This window comes from Onychostruthus taczanowskii, unplaced genomic scaffold (assembly GCF_017590055.1).
Source record: "Onychostruthus taczanowskii isolate IOZ18803 unplaced genomic scaffold, ASM1759005v1 scaffold2, whole genome shotgun sequence".
Classification (NCBI taxonomy): domain Eukaryota; kingdom Metazoa; phylum Chordata; class Aves; order Passeriformes; family Passeridae; genus Onychostruthus; species Onychostruthus taczanowskii.
The window spans coordinates 22,455,650-22,471,944 of record NW_024499239.1 but is presented as its reverse complement, the minus strand read 5'-3'; positions in this window follow the sequence as shown (position 1 = coordinate 22,471,944).

The window sequence follows — 16,295 nt, the reverse complement described above, 5'->3', positions numbered from 1 at the left end:
GGCTCAGTCCTTTCCAGTGTCCACGTGGTGGAAAGACAGCAGGCAGATTGAGGGTCTCACTGCTGACAAGGCAAAGGAAACTTACAGGGGCTGAACGAGAAAAATTATGCAGCATGAGTTGTTTAAAGCAAGGATCATCTTTATTCTTTGCTGGGCAGAGGGGCTTCAATTCCTGTGGGGGACAATTATTCCGTAATTCCTTTATGGTACAGGGGACCACTGTTCCTGACTGGCAAATATAAGTACTCATGCAATAAAACGAGAGTAGTAACAACCAGTATGGCCATTTAAAGGAAACAGAATTAAATATAACTCATTTAGTCTGAATGTCAGCTGCTGTTTTCACAGTTTCCTTAATAATGGAATAATTTGTTAAAGGAAATTAAAGAAGTCACATTTCAGAAGGTTTTATGGACACTGGATGAAAGAAGACAAAATATATATTAAATAAATTGTCATATTAATATAAGGGAATGGAGGGGTTATTTCTTCTTTTTTCCTCACTTTCTGTGCATGCTCAACCTTTTACCCAGAGGGATTATCTCCCTCTTTCCATGTTAACATTTAAGCTGCATACTTCTCTGAAAGATACACTTCAGTGAAACACAAAGTATTGAGCTTAATACAAAAGTAAATTGATGAAGTTCTGTGACCTCTGTATTTTACAGGGGATGAGACTGGATGATCTAATTGGCCCTCCTGGTCCTACTGACTGTAACTCCATCAATGAATGACTTTTTAGAAGGGATTTTTATTTTTGGATCCTCTGCAATTCTTTTTGCATCTTTCCTAGGAGATATGAGATTTAGGGAGACCAAGCTGAATCAAAGATCCATATAACAACAAATAAATAAATATGCAGTGTTTTTGCTGACAAATTGAGGGTATCATGGATCAGCAGTTTTATTATAGTCTCAGAGAGAAAAGATCAAAAGACAGATCAATTCATCAGCTTTTAGTTGATTTTAGATGGCATGCTAAGGGATTAAGAACTCAAAGGGTTTCCCTTCAGTCTCAGAGAGTCTCCAGAACATGTAACAGTTTTAGGTCAAATTATAATAATTAACTTGAGATAGTGTGTTGACTGGAGAGGAACTTTGCCAAAAACAATTTTGCACATCACTAAATACTGACGTTCGAATTCAGAAGGGAAACTTGCTTTAGCTCTCCCACAAGTTTATACAGGTTCAACCATTAAAAGTGAGGTTGGTCTTTGCAAAAAACAAGAGCTGAAAGTTGTAACGCTTCCCAAGTAAGATGGGGAGTAGTCCCAAGAGGATGATGTATAATGTAGCAGAAAGAATATTTTAAAATACATGGGATCATGCTGCTGTATGGATATCCATGGCCTCTTAAAGTCTGATAATTAATTAGCAGCAGGATAGTTAATCAGTGCTTCTGTGTTCTTTACAAGATCTTCAGGAAACTGGGAAATGTAAATGCCAGGACTTATTTTTAGTAGGCAACTTATCTTTGATAATGAATAGCTGGACATCTGGCAGGAAGAGAAAATATTATCTCAGCCCAAAGTTGAAATTCTACATTCTTATTGAAGACTTGATGTATCTCAGCCAGGTGGAATGACCTGGCCACAGGAGTCAGTGGGTGATACCACACAACCTGCATTAGATAGAGAAAAACGCTCTATTAAGAAGAGAAACAATTTTAAGGTCACATGTAGCACTTTTTTAAAATAGAAAATATCCTTTTCCTGTTGCTTCATATCTAATGAGCAAGCACAGGGGAGGTCAGATATCTGCATTGGCCAGACCTAACTCGACTGAATTTTATTTCAACCCACATTCCTCAAACTTCCAGCTGTCAATACTTCCTATCACCCCTGCAGGCTGCTTCACCCCTTTAGAGGACACAAGGCAGCTGGAGAAAGTCATTTCATTAAAATAAAAAAAAAAACAAAAACACAATAAAACCCACAAGAAACCAAAAAACAGGCATCCAGGCTCCAGCTTGAAGAAAGAGACAGTCCAACAATCGCCGGGTCAATTCACGTTAAGCCGAACAAAGAGCAGACGGCCACAAGAAGATGAGTTAAATGGCTCGGTGGCTGCTGCCTGTCCCTAATTCTCTGTTGACTTTGGGCAGCTCCTTGTCCCAGGGGGGCTGCAGCATTTGACCCCCGTTTCCAGGCGCGGGCAGCGAGCTGGGGACACACGCGGCAGTGCTAAATAGGCCGCTCGGTCCCCGCATGCCCTGGCCCTGCCATGGGTGACTGCTCGCCCGAGTCAGCCTGTCAGGAATTTATTGCCTCCTCTCCATGGCCCGGCAAAGGAACTGTCCCACAGATGTTGGCATTGTGACTCGCTCGGTGTCACCGTGGGGTTCTTCGCCATTGTGTCCCCTCACAATGGGGTGGCATTCAGGGCAGGGCCTGGCGGAGGCAGCCCGGGGCCGGGGCTGTGCCGAGCGCTCTTTGTTGGGGCTCCGCAGCCCGGGCCATCGCCTGCCCTTGCACTCCCCTGCGCTGGAGGCAAGGCCTGCAGAGGAGCCGGCAGGAAGGAAGGATTTTCTGCCTTTTGTGGGCGCTTTCTGTGCTATTTTTGTTCTCCAGGACAGCTTTTGTTGCCCAAGGTAATGATCCTTGGCCCTTATTCATATCTCTGCTTTTGTCCAGGGGCCTTTGTGGGCGATGCGCTGGGGGTGAAACCCGCCAGACGCAGCACCAGGGCTGGCCCCTGCGATGTATAGAGCTATAAATAACTATCTGTGAGCTATCTGCCAGGAAATCATCCTTGTCAGAGCATTGGCAGCAGGTTGTGTGAAAGGTTTCACCAAGGCACAGCAGATGCATCCCGGCTGAGGACAGCATCCCCAGACACACCCCACTGACCCCAGAGGTGACCCCAGGGGGATGAGCAGCATCCCAAAGGCTGGTCAGGACAAGGCTGTACCACAGCCATGGGCTGGTGTCCCCTGTGCTCCTTTGAGTGCAGGCACACTCCTATCTGTAGGGAATGGAAAAGCAGTTCCAGGAATGATAAAAACCAAAGCATAATGCTCTCCTCAAATTTCTGCCAAACCACCTGGGATCATGTTCTCACCCCTCCTGGGTGCTCCTCCCCTGGTGCCTGCAAAGGGACGAGATGGCAGGAAACACATACACACTGATCTTCAGGCATACTCATATGTAAATATATAAAATAAATATAAAAAAAATAAAAAACAGCTGCAGTCCTTAAATGAAGAGGAGCTCCAAGGCCTCATCTTCCTCCCACAGTGTCAGCACCAGCTGCATCCTCACCACACTCAAGCCAGAAAGGCAAAATTCAGGGGAGACCCTCTTCTCAGCGGAGCCGCCCCAGATGCTCAGGGCCAGCATTGCTCTGGATCCCTACACAGTTCTCAGAGCTCCCCCCGAGCTCCAGACCTGTGAACAGTTATTCAAGTTCTCACATGCATACTGTTAATCGTATTTGTTTTTATTTTTTCAGGTTCAAGGCCTCAGAGTGTAAGCTCCGGAGGGTAGGGAGGCTCTGCTGTTCAGACATATAAGCCACCACACCCACCCGTGAGGAGGAGGGATTTTTTTTTTTAATATATACATTTCTTTTTTTTTTTAATCTCCCATCCATCAGCTCAACAGCAGAAATGGTGCCAAATGAACTCTTTCCACTCACGCAGTTTTTGTGGTCTAAAATTCACCACGTGTTTAACCACGACTCCTCGGCCAGTCCCTGCAGCACCCAGGTTCCCAGGTGGTCCCCCAGCCCAGCACCAGCCAAGCCTGCAACTGTTTAGTTTCTAAGCTCAGGGCAGTCAGGCCAAAGTGGATACAGGCCAAATATAATATAGACACACACAGACCTATATTATAGAAAATACATACACACACACACATATATTTTATGTATATGCATATACATATGTATATAAAAATATATAAACTCACACACAATGTGTGTGTTTAAAATAGAAACCCCCAACCAGAAAATAAAATATTTTACTGCAAAGTGAATGGATTTTTTTAATGCTTAGAAAAACGTGTTAAAATATAACTAGAACATTAATGAATCCCTGTTTAAATGCCGATGGAATACAGGGCTTCTTACTGACTGCATTAAAAAATTTTTACTGTTTATTTATATCACTTCTAATAGGAAAACAAAATTAGGAGTGAAATATTATGCTTGCTACAGAATGGGCCTAAGTCTTCATGGCCCACCAAGCTGCCCTCAGCAGCAAACCTATGGCACAGAGATGGAAAAGTCACGGCCTCGCTGGATGCAAGCTTGAAAATCAAAACTGAGCTGGAGCACACAAAGTTCACCCTCTTGGGGGATCCTTTTGTCCTCATGAAACTGTGGAGCCAGGCAGTTTCCGCTGAGTCTGATCTGGGGAAAAGCTTTCCCTGCAGACCAGCACCTTTTTTCAAGCTTTCCCTTTAAAGAGGTGCCATCCACTAAGGAGAACTGCCTGGTGTGCCCACAGGCAGGGTGATCTCCTTGAGCAAAGCACTTCTCTGGAGGTCCCAAGCTGCTGTCCATGATGCTTTTGTTGGAAGGGAAAACCACCATGCTTAACAAACCCTGTCTGATGGACAGAGCCTGGTGGGGGTTGGTAACCCAGCCAGGAAAGGGTTCTTGGCACAGGGAGCCTCTGAGATCTCAGACCTTCAAACAAAAGCCACAGATTGTGTGGGCAGGTTTCCTGAATCACTACACCCTGTTATTAGGGCTTTCAGCTGGGAAGGGGAGAGACCTGGACTGTTCCACTGGCAGTTTAATTATTTTATACAAATGGGAACATCTTTAAAAGTTTCAATCTGGGAGAGGCTTTGAGAGCTTTGTTTGGACTTTTTTTTTTTTGGGAAAAGCAAGTTCAAGTCCCATCAAGCAGAGAAAAATCACTCATGGGAGTCTCCCATGTCCCACATGGATACTTCATAAGTCTGGGAATGGGGAGGAGTGAGGAAAGCACAGCATTACTGCTTTCTCCAGCTCTTCAGTGGACAGAAATTATTAACTCTTCTTGTGCATCACAGACCAAGTCCAATCTTTGAGCTGCTAGACATAACAGACACCTCTAGTCCTCGCAGAAGTAACTTCCAAAGGCGATGGCAGAGGCTTCTCTGAGGTGGTGAGTGTGATAAGGGTTCCAATGAGCTTGCCCTGTGGTCACTGGCCAGAGATGGGCTTCTCCAGAAGGTAAATGCAACCACTGAAGGTGCAAATTTCCCTCCAGAGGGGTGTGTCTCTTCTTACTGAAGGAAGAGGGATTCCTGGCCACCAGAGTGCAAGGAACATTCTCTGGTGCTGAAAAAAAAGATTAATCAAATGGTTTTGTTTGGAAGTGAGCAATCTGGGCACCAAATCTCAGTGTTTCCTCTACCCTTCCCCTCATGAAATTCATTAATATGACCCTGTACAATTCCCAGGGCAGTGTGTGGATGTTTGGTTTTCCTGCATAAAGATTATTCACACACTGACCCGTAACTGGTCAGAGGAGAGCATTAATGTATGTAAAGGATTGAGCCAAGCTCTTGGAAGCTAATGGGAAAGAAAACAAACTAATATGCTGACATAGCCCTTTAATAAGGAGTAATCAAGAAAAAGAGCCATGTTAACATGGCTTGAACAATATATTAATTATATAATGCTGACATTGAAATGTCTGGAAAAGGTTGGGAGGAATCCCTTTTCCTCAGAGTTCAGAAGAAGGTGTTCTGGACTAGCTGGGAGGGGCAGCCTGCCTGGACAGCACAGGACAGCAGAACCTTTCCAAGTCTGATGAATAATTAGTTTTCACCACTTTAACAAAGAAAGCTTTCAGCGTGTAGGTACAAGGATGGCACAATCTGAGGAGATAAAAGGAGAAGGCCAGCATGAACAGTCAAAAACAGACCAGTCTGAGTAAGTTTGTTATGGCTGATGTAGCTGAGATCAACCAAAGGTTGGAGATTCCTTAGGTAATCTCATGCAGCAAACCTAGCTGTGCTCTGATGGCTGTGCTCTGATTTTGTGCTAGTAATAATTGACAATCACAGCTGCATTGGGAGGAAAAATACATTTAAAATAATTTTGCTTTGCACAACTCAGTCTAGAACAACAATGTAAATAGTGAGGTTCCTTGGGGGAGAAGTTTTTTAAGCAAATTTACTGAGCACAGCTCACATCAACTGGGTTCTCCTACATCCCCAAGAGATCCAGGATCAGGAACTCAGGCTTTTCACCAGCAGTTCTTGCCAGGAATCAAGATGTTACCAAGGGTGCAAGGAGGTATCTCAACCATCAGTGACTGGGTGACAGTCCCTCCATCAGGAGCCAGAGCAAAGCCACTGAGTCAGTGGAAAGAATCTCACTCACTTCAGTGGTCTTTGGATCTCATCCCAAAGGGAAAAGCAATTTCCATCACAGAAATTATGCCTGCCACCAAGCTCATTTATTGCTTCTTTGTTAAATGTGCTGTAAAGACTCACATATTAAAGTTCCAGAAATCATCCAGTATCAACAGGTTTCAGCTGGAGTGATTAACCAAAGCACAGGAACTTGGAGAGCAAGTGTATTAATGTCTCCTGGCCACTAAATCTTTCTTGCCAAGAAATAAAAGAGCCAAAAAAAGATAAATAATTAGGAAGTCAGAACAATGACTCCAAATCCCAGAAGGGGTTCACTAATTGTTTACAGAAGATAGACTGCAATGAAGGGATGATTAGAAATATGTCAGCTGCAGGACTTCGATAGTAGCAAATCTGTCTTGGCAGGGGGAGGAATAGATTACAGAGAGGAACAACAACAGCAGTCAAACAGGCAGAGGGCAAAATCCACAGTCTCACAGATTTTCTAGTCCTGCAAACATCTACTGGATGGGTCTAAATGTAAGGTGGCATTAGACATACGCCTGAAATTTTGCATAATGAGAAACAAATTAAAAAGAATTGGACACATTGTGGAGCCATGGTGTTGCCTTTCAAGCCAGCTGGGACCATCCATGCAGCTGATGAAGCACAGATTCTCCTTGGGAGCAGCACTGCACGCAGCTGCTGCTGGAGGAAATGTTGGGCCGCAGGGCCCAGGGCAGCTTGTGTCAGTGCAGGGCTGGGAAATGAAAGCAGATTCTGGACCTTCTTGGTGTCTTTCATATTAAAGGGCAGGGGGCAAGCACAACATCTGGAATGCTTTGATAAGTGTCACCTGTGACCACACAGTAAAGTCAATTTTTCCAATCATTTTCACATATTTGGGCCAGTGTAATATACCCACAGTGATGCTCCCCAGTCCCTTGTCTTACCTGGCTGCAGCCCACTGGTCTGTTACCATATGTTACTATAGAGAACTTTGCAGACCATTGCAAACTAAGCACAGGACAAGCTTACAGAAGTAGGTGGAGGATGTAGGGCCACTTTACCTATCCAAAAAGTCAAGACCAACCAGCAGCAGCCTTGTCACATGTGTTCCTCTGCCTGTTGCACCTTCCCACCCCAACTATGCCAGACACCCTGTACAGAAGCTCAAGGCATCTATCAGAAGCACAGCCAAGCAAACACACACAAACATCCCCGTGCCAAGAGGCTGATAATTTTTTTCTCTCTCTTCCATGGCTTCCAGATCCAATTGGCTCTGTTTCTATGAGACTCTTTATTTTTCTCATTTTCAACACTGCAAACCCTGCCTGAAGCCTGTTAAACTATTTCCATACATGCCAGGACTCAAGTGCTGGTCACAGCAGCAAGGTGTGGGCTCTCAGGAGAGAAAGACAGGGATGTGTTGTATTAAGTTCTAACAGGGTGCTTCAAGGAGTCCTCTGGGCACGGATCCATGAAGCTTGTTGCAGCCCAGCCTGACCAGCCCAGCTGGTGTGCCCCATCTTGTCCCCCCAGACCAAGCAGTCGCAGGCTCTCCAGTTAAACTGGCCAGACAAGGCATTTTGCTCTATTGTAGCCCCTTCAGCCACACAGACCTCAGAGCTGGGGCTGGGAATTTTTGCCAGGGACTTCAAAGAGGGCAGGATTCAACTCATCGTTTGAAGCCCAGCCCCGTTCCCTGTCCTTAGGCAAGTGGAGGAGCCATGAGAACAGCTCAGAAACCTCAGCTGCTTCAAAGCACATCTGCCTACCTTGGGAATTAAGAAGTGCCCTACAAACACATCTCCTCCCTGCACCTGCAAAGCAGAAGACCCTGAGAGTTTGTGCTGCCTGAGATGAGATGAGATGAGGTGAGTGCCCGTGGCCTGTTTGCCAACTGCACAGTCCTCAGATGTCTGAATCCCCCCTAATCCACATCCCATCCCAGCTCTTCCTCCTGTATACTGCTCCAAAAGCTGTGCCAGTCCAAAGGCTTTACCTGAATAAAGGCATAATCCTGTCTAGGATGCATGGCCTGATAGCTCAGCTTCCCAGAGAGCAGTGGTGGAAAAACAGCACAGCAATATTTTAGTAACAATATGGCAATCTCCTCTCAATTAATTGTTTATTGCAGTAATTTGGCCTGTTTTTCTGCTTGTAGATCATCAGTATGAAGTCACTCTCCCCCAAAGGGGCTCATAATTCAGATGTTTTCCCTCTGTGCTGTGTTCCTCCTCACATCCTGTCCCACCCCAGTGTGAGGTCAAGCAGTGTCCTCATTTCCCTGGGAAGTCCATGGGAGCATTTTGCAAGTGAAGTGATATGATGCCTAAAAATCCAAATAAAACAGGACAAGGGGCTGTCCCCCAAGCCTGGGCACACAGGAGAGGCTGGATGAATGGATGTTCTCCTCATGCCAAGAGGATAAGTTTTGGGAACAGCTCTGTGCTGGTGTGCTCCCCAGGCGGTGCCAGGACACACTCTTGGCAAGAGTTAGTTAATGCAGACCAAACCTGTGCCAAGGCATTTGCTCACACTGAAGCTGTGGAATGGTCACAGGCCTGGGCAAAGACACTGTATTGGCCATTCATGTCCCCCAGTGGCCATGGAGCAGTGGGACCTGCCCGTGCTGGCCTCACACTGCCAGGTCAATGCGTGACCTCTTTAGAGTTTAGAAAAGCAAAGGCACCACATTTTCTGTATGAAAAAGGCCCAAATGGTAGTTCTAAAGGAGTCTTGGGACACTTCATGACTCCTTGGAGGAGCTGGTCCAGGATGCCAGTGCATGAGGCAGCATGTAGCCTTGGGGAAATCTCCCTTTTGTCTCTGGGATTCTGTTCCCCATCTGCCCAATGGGAAAAACCAGCATATTCCCTTCTCACAGGGGTTGTTAGAGTTGTACATCAAAGAACACAAGGTGTCCAGGGACTATGGGGATGGGACCACGTGAGCACCCAACCTGAGGTGGAAACACAAATGCATTTTCAAGGAGAAATAATCCAAGTCATTTTTGTCATCCCCAACTTCAAAGATACAAGCTCCAATATTTTGTCTGCTTGGGAAGTGGAAAAACATTCTTCTTGTCCAATACAGATCCATGACAACAGCAGGCAAAATTTTGGCCTATTGAATTAATTAGCATAGTTTTTAATTAAAACTCCAAATTTCACCCAGCCTGGTTCAGGGCATGTCTGCACAGATGGGAGCAGACACACACGGGCTCCTCTGTCTGCCTTCCAACCCAGCTTGACTGAGCTGGCTTTGGCATCACAGCGAGCTTGCATGAGCTCTCTGGCTATTGAAGGGAGCTGAAACAGGCTCCTAACAGGCAGGGTGGAATATTTAAGCCCAGCACTGCATGAACACGGCTTCGTGGCTTCTTGATGAAGCTGGCTTGTGCCCAGTTGGCTTGCAGAGCAAGAGATTTCACATCTGTTTGCATCCATCCATACAGGCATGTCCTTGTATGCCTGTTTTCAAGTTTACTAAATATCTTTCTATTTGGCCACCCACTACTGGAAGTATTTTCATGACAGCTTTCAGGAAATGCAGTTTTCCGTTTCACTGTTTCCTTGTACTGTACAAAGCCAAATTATTGTGGTGTTCTCAATAGTCAGCAAAAAATCAGGAATAGAAACATATATTATTATAACAGCATTAAATAGCAACAAATTAATTACATTTGTAAAATGTTTTTGTTTCTGGTAATCACAGGTGTTGTTTACAACACAAGTTTTATTTCACATGGGGGTGTATGCAAAGATCTATTATTTTGTCAAATTCTTCTAAAAATAGTACATTCATCGATACTTACTCCAATAAAACAGAACCAGAGTCAAATCTACATGACATGGAAATATCCATGGAATGGATGCAGTCACAGGAAAACAAATCGTTCCCATTTCATCTGTTTTAATGTTCAGCCAAGTTTTGAATAAACATACACATGACAAATACACACATGAAACACAGCTGAAACAATCTCAGCATTTACTATGATTAGTTTTCAGCATAAGCCATGGATTTGTTCAGAGTGAACCCAGTCAGCGGGAAGGAATCCTCTGGACAGGGAATAATAGGAAATACACAAAGTGTACAGATGAAAAACCTTTTCAGAGGAACACAATTCAAAAATTGCAGGGACATAATTTACAATGAATGAAGTAATTTACTCAAGGAAGGAGGAAGCTTGCAATAATTAATTTGAAGTGGCTTTCTTTGCAAAAACACTGTCCAAGATAAGGCTTATCAGAGGCATTTGTGTGTGCAATTGAAGTAGTCTGTGCAGTATAAGCTTGCAGTTATTCTGACAGAAAACATACAAGCAAATTAAATAGATTTAACCATTCACTGTCCAACACACTGCTGGAGTAATGTCAGTACTCCTCGTGACTCTCAACCAAAGGTTTTGCTAATGACATCGGTATTTTGATAATATTGCCAAGAAAAGGCAAAATTATCATTTCTACAAAAATAACACTGTCACCAAAGTGAGAAATTAGAAGGAGAGGCTGCTGGAAAAAAAAAAAAAGCCTAGAACAAAAATAATGCCAAGTAGCACTATGGCTTTCTTCTCAACAGCAGCATTTGCAGTCCTTTATTCAAGGCAGCCCCAAAAATCCAAGCACTGTTGTTCCCAGGGCACAGCAGCTTTCAGAGCTGTTTTGAAAGCAGGAGATTGGGTAGGTTCACCAGTCAAACTGGAATGTTCTGCTGCTGGTGGCAGTGCCAGAGAGCAGCAACGTGCACAGCCATCGGGAGAGACATCACTATCAACCTTCAGCCCTCGCAGTAACACAAACAGGAGTTGCAACTGTGGATCAAAGCAACATCCAGCCTGTTACTACTGTTGAAATGAAACAGATGTTTCATAGAATGATAAGCAGAACTAGCCACCAAAACTCTCCTGTTTTACTTTCCTCTTATAGCCTATTTCTCTGCTGTGTTCTGGTACTATTCAGCCTACCAAGACACTCCAAAATCAGTAAGAAGCTTGCAGAACTGATCCTATAGAACTGATCCTGCTGGAGATCTCCCTCCCTCCTCGTATACTGTGTGGACAGGATGTAGGAAAGGTTAACTGCTTGAGCATCTGTGTAGGGGCAGGAGGTGTTTCTGCACCAGCAAACCCTGATGCAGCCCCCACACTCAGAAAGACAGGGAAAATGAGATTTGCTCTTCTCTCACGTTTGTTATGGTCCACTTCTTGGAGCTTAATCCAAGCTCTTCAGGGCTCACAAAGAAATAAATTAACAAGGCTGGACACTGCAGCTGCCAAAACAAAAGTTTAGTCCACAGTCATGAGAATTAAAATTACTTATGAGCTGAGCCAAAATCTTCTCTAAGCAGGCAAAATTTTCTAATCATCTGTAGAGGAAAATACCCCAGTTACAGAGAGGACTGTAACTAAACAGCTATTCAGGTTTGCCTGAAAGGATTTGGCCTGCAGAGAGCATTGATTCTTGTTTGGGGTTGATGTGCCTTACAAGACTGGGGGTTTGAAGGGCTGGGAGGGAAGGTGAGCAAGAGGATTTGAGACAGTTCAGCCAACAAGATGACCAGAACTGCTTTACACACTGACAAAAGCTTAAGGTAAAGTAATGCCTCTTACTGAGATATCCAATAGGTTTGATGAATTTCAGCTTTTGGCCTGGGATACAGAATAGAAGATGCAAGGGAATGAAGAGACACTTGCTTAAATCAACTTCTCCTTTGAGGAACCAATCCCATGGTTGGGGACACTAAGTATCAGTGTATCTGCATTTTCATTGGCTTCACTGTACCTTCAGTCATGTCCTACATCTGTCTTTCAGCTGGGTATCCTGTGCAGGCTGAAGCCCACAGAAGCCCAAGGTCAGTCTTAATTGCACAGACTCCAGCTCACAATCAGGTTCAAGACAAGTTTTGGGGAGTAAAGATTCCAGTGTGTAACCACTCACAGCATAGGCAGTCTGTCCACAGTGTGCTATCCAATCCACCTCCTTTTATCCCTCCATCAAGGTAAATCAGTCTCAAGGACCTCAACAGCACCTGCCACTCAGATGACTAGAAAAAATAAGTTACTCTGCTTTTGCAGAGCAGTAGGACACAAGTTTGCAGACATTCAGGTCTCGTAGCTGCCATATAGAGGTGCAAACCCAGATGAAGAAACAATCTGGGCTTTGCTCATAATTTGTTCCCTGTGCCAAAGGATGGTCTGGGCTGTCCTGCCCTGCCCTGCCTGCTCAAGGACACAGATGCACTGGGGATATCTACAGGGCTGTCAGATTCCTCCTGCTACATCATCCTTGTTCCTGTGGCTGATGTTCCTGTGTATCTGTGTCCAGACATGCTCTCAATTCCTTTGCCACATAAAGGGACAAGAAAAGAGAAAAACAGGTAATGTTGTTTCTACAGCACTCCCACAAGCTTTTGCAAGAACATGCTGTAAGTGACTGTTAGTTTGGATTAGTTCATCAAAAGACCTTCGTAAGGTGCCCATTCTTTGCACAGCAATAAAGAGTGGCAAGAGGTGGATTATTTTGATGCTGTGTTTCTTTCTGAGTTTGATGTTTGTCCCCCATGAGCACGTAAGTATGGTGGGATCTGCAGGTTCTGCAGGTTTTCTCACCTTATAGGTAGGTGAGTAGATATTTGTTGTCAACTCTCACCCAACCCACAAATGCCTTTCCTTGCTGCCTCTCAGAAAACCACACCTGTGCCTTGTCTCCCTGCAGTTTCTTGCAGTGATATCTCTGACATGCTCTGACTGCAGAAACAATTCTGTCCTTTCTGGAGCTGAATGTGGCTCCACATTCGCTGCCAAGCTCTACACAAATCTTCCTCCAGCATTAATTCCACTAGAAAATACAATTTTCTGTCTGCTGTCAAGTTAGGAAAGTTTTACCATAGTTTTGTCAGGAAAGTCTTTTCCTTCCAGGCATGGACTCTGTCCATTGCCAGCCACCCTGCCCTATCCCATCCAGGCAGTCCTCTCCAGATCAAGAAAGATAAGCAACGCTCACAACTGGAATACTTGGTTTTTTTTTTTTTTTTTAATGCTCTATAGTTGCCAAAAAAAACTCTCCATGAGATAGAGTCAAAAAAATTACTAACAGAGTGAGTTATGCTCTGATTGCTGCATTCCTCTCTGCTTTCCCTGGGGCTTGCTTGCTGCACAGCCCTTCGAGGAAGGGTTCTGCATGCTGAGTTTGTTTGTGTACCCTTTTCAGGATTTAACTCTAACAACACCTTAAGGCAGCTCACGAATGAATGGCTTGATTAACGAATACAAAATATGAGCAAACAGTGTGCTCAGCGCAGCTCCTCATTTGCTTTATCCCACACTTGTTGGGCCAGGCTGAGGGCAGGGGGATGCATTTGTGACCCACTAGGCTCATGCTGCATGAAAGCAGCATGGGTTTTGAATTCCATGGGTTTTGAATTCCCCACAGTTTCATTTTATTGAGTTTTTCTCACCTCTCTTTGCCTGAACCAAAAGGAAAATCAAAAGCTCTCTCATGATCATGGTGTTCTCTTTTCTTCATCCCCCTTAGTCCCCTCGGCCCCTCTCCAAGGAATTTGGCCAGCACCCTGAGTTGTTGGCTATATGAGGCCACTCTACTCATCCCACTCACATTTTCTGCCTTTAGTCTCCACCTCATTCCCTTCCCTCACCTCTATTTGTTTTCCCAACTGATGAAAAGATGGAGCAAAGCCTTTCCTCACCTGCAACTCTTTCCTGGTTAAAGCAGTCACTGAAAACACTTTGCATGACCTGCATTAATCAGAGCTTCTCACGTCATCATATTCAGCTTTTTCATTCCTGTGGCTTTAGTCACTTTTTCAATAATTGCTGCACCCCTTTACATGTATAGAGATCTGGCTGACTAGTTCATTCATTCCCCAACCATCTTAATGGGGTTTTTTTATGCTGTAGTGCAGTCTGGGCCACACTTTGCCTCTCTGGGGTGACATGATGAAGGACCCACACAGTCTCACTGCTGTTGGCATATCAGTCTCAGGTCCCCTGGGAACTTCCAGCCATACAGGGGCTTTTTGAACAATAAATTGTATTTTAGTGTCTTGAAAGGCCATCCTATGGAGAGATGTCCCAGGTGTTTCTCTCTTTCACAGGCCTAATGTCCTGTGCTGGACCAATCTTATGACTCTATATTCATTATATTTTATGGACATCTCCTACTAAAGTAATGATTTAAAGCCTAAGGATTGAGATCACTCCTCCGTCCCTTCAGCAGGCTCAATACAGGTTTCATGTTTATAAAACCTCATTGTTGCTCTAGCATCAAGCAAATACTAAAATTTACTTTGTGCTGAGCAAGAATAGCCTGATACCACATGGATGTGACAGTCACTCCCCTGTCATGGCAAGGAGGCCTCCTCAGCACTCTAATTCACCTAAACATGACACCATTCTTCTACAAACAGCTCCAGGAGCTGACTGGAAAAGCATCTGCTTCCTGCTGCCCTTCAGCCTTGCTGCCACATCTCCATGCTGTGCCCAGGCTGCCAGCTGGGGTGAGTGGCTGAAACAGAACCTGGAAGCTGGGACCCTCTGGGACAGATCCCTTGGGAATACTCATGCCAGGCACTTAGTACTTCTGCTGCAAGGAAGTGAGTTTTGATGTGTTTCACAACAAAAACTTGCATGTCTCCATCAGCTGACCACATCCCCTAGCTCCCATTCTTGCTTCCAGCTCTTTATTTGCCCCAAATAACTTCCATGGCTGGCAGGGGAAAGGTGGGACAGCTGTGAAAAGCAAATCCCTGTGGCACACTGAGAGGGTGCAGAGCTGTTAGCACTGCCAGGAGCTCATTTCTACAGACTGTGCCCACTCCCTGCCATTTATTAATTAATAAATGGGTCTGCCAATTTATTAATTAAAACCTGCGTTCTGCAGAAAATACTGGCCTTGCAGCTGGGATTGGGTGCTGTGTCCGACCCAGGCAAGGGCCCTGCTGCCCCACACAGCCCAGCTTCCTTGGCAGTGGACACTTGCTGAAGCAGAGAGGTGGATTACCTGGTCTAAGAATGAAATTGCAGCTCACCTCTCTCCAGGGCTGGTTTGCAGGGACAAATCCTCCTTTCAATGCTTTTTTGTTTTTAATGGGTCATGAAAACAGTTCATGTCCTCTGAAGTAAGAGGGTAGTTGTGACCTCAAAGAATGATATATTAGTTTTCCATTAAACACCTTTATGTGCTACTTTTAGGAATGGACAGTACAACCGATATGAAAACTTAAACTGCACAAACATCAACTTTCAGAGTGGAAAGAGGACAAGTTTCTGAGTGCACCACAAGCCAGAAAAACACTCTCAAATTAAATGGAAAGACACTGGATTATGCAAACCCTTGGGAATATCCTGGATATTCAGTCACCACAGGGTAAAAATGAATTGGAACTGAGATAAATTTTACCTACTCTATAAAGATCAGTCAAATGAACTCCTGAAATAATTCTGGACTTTGAACATGGGATAATTAGAACCAAAGCAAGCATTTTATGCCCCAAAGCTCATTTCCTTCAGCCAACAGATTTTCTGAGCCCAGGAGCAGAGTTGTACCTGTAGTGTCAGTGACTTTGCTAATAGCAGTTGGGTTAAGAATCCATTTCTTGAGAAAACAGCAAAAAATTTTGAGCTGATAAAAAATTTCTCCTTATGAAAAAAGTACCTTTAGCAACAGCAAAAGAAGCTCTGAAGATCAAAACAGTGGTTTAGGAGCATCATCTGTGCTGAAGGAACTCTGAGTTTTCTGAGGATTCTAAGATTTGCAAAGCTGAACTAATTGAGGTATGTGACAGCACAGACAGGCAAATCACTGTCACTCCAGTGGGCACAGGGAGGTTACCTGAGGTGTTGGAATGCCTGAAACTGTCACTGGCAGAGGACAGAAAACAGTTCACAACCCTGCATTTTTACCCATTAAATAGAGCAGTCATGCTACTACCCTGGCTCTCTCTAGTATGATAATTAGACCGTGATATTTGCTGGTGG